The sequence below is a fragment of the Aptenodytes forsteri genome, unplaced genomic scaffold (genome assembly GCF_000699145.1).
Source record: "Aptenodytes forsteri isolate BGI_AS27 unplaced genomic scaffold, ASM69914v1 Scaffold255, whole genome shotgun sequence".
NCBI lineage: Eukaryota > Metazoa > Chordata > Aves > Sphenisciformes > Spheniscidae > Aptenodytes > Aptenodytes forsteri.
The window spans coordinates 11258796-11259738 of record NW_008794888.1 but is presented as its reverse complement, the minus strand read 5'-3'; positions in this window follow the sequence as shown (position 1 = coordinate 11259738).

The following is a 943-nucleotide window of genomic DNA, read 5'->3' as shown; positions in this document are numbered from 1 at the left end:
AAGAAAACAGAAAGCTCCCCAGCAACCCAAACACAATCATAAATCTGCTGTTTCCTTTAGATCTGAAGTGTTGATGTCCCATTGCACTAGGGAGGCAGGGGGGATCAGCTCTACGGTTGATTTACGATTTCTTTTAAAAACAGAAGAAAACAGAAAGCTCCCCAGCAACCCAAACACAATCATAAATCTGCTGTTTCCTTTAGATCTGAAGTGTTGATGTCCCATTGCACTAGGGACAGGCGGTGGGTGTGTGGACAGTGCCAAAAAGCCGGCAGAGAGGGCAGCGCTGCCCGGATGCCCTTGCCTAGGGAGCCCTTTAGCAGATGGACGCAGTTTGTTTGCACAGAGAAAATCCCTGAAGCGGGAAAATGCCATGTAAGAGTGGGCGCTGACCCGTGGGGACAGCAGTGCAAGCCCTGCTGTCAGCCAGGAGGGGAGGGCGCACATTATTCGTGTGCCTTGGGGTACACGTATGCATGTGTGCCCGCGTGTGCATGTGTCTGTGCACGCTGTGCATGTCTGCCTGTAGGTACGTATCCGGGTGTGCTTGTGTATATGCACCTCTGTGCCTGCGCAAGTCATATACATGTGTGTGCATGTGTGCATGCAGCCGTGTGCAGGTATATGCAGGCATGTATGCACATGCAGGTGGGTGCATGCATGTGCGGGTATGCAATGTGCACGCGTGTACACGTGATGTGGACATGCACACGCGGGCGTGCACGTATGCATGCGTGCTCGTGTGTACGAATGTGTACGTGTGTGCAGACGCAATGTGTGTGTGTGTGTGTGTGTGTGTGCGCGCGCGTCCCTGTGCACACGCATCCCCACGTGCGCGTGGGCCAGGCCGTGCCCGCTCCGCGCCCGCGGGGGACGGGGTTACGCCTCACTGCGCGGCGCTGCGCGGCGGGGCGGGGAGGTGGCAGCGCACCCGGGAGCGGGA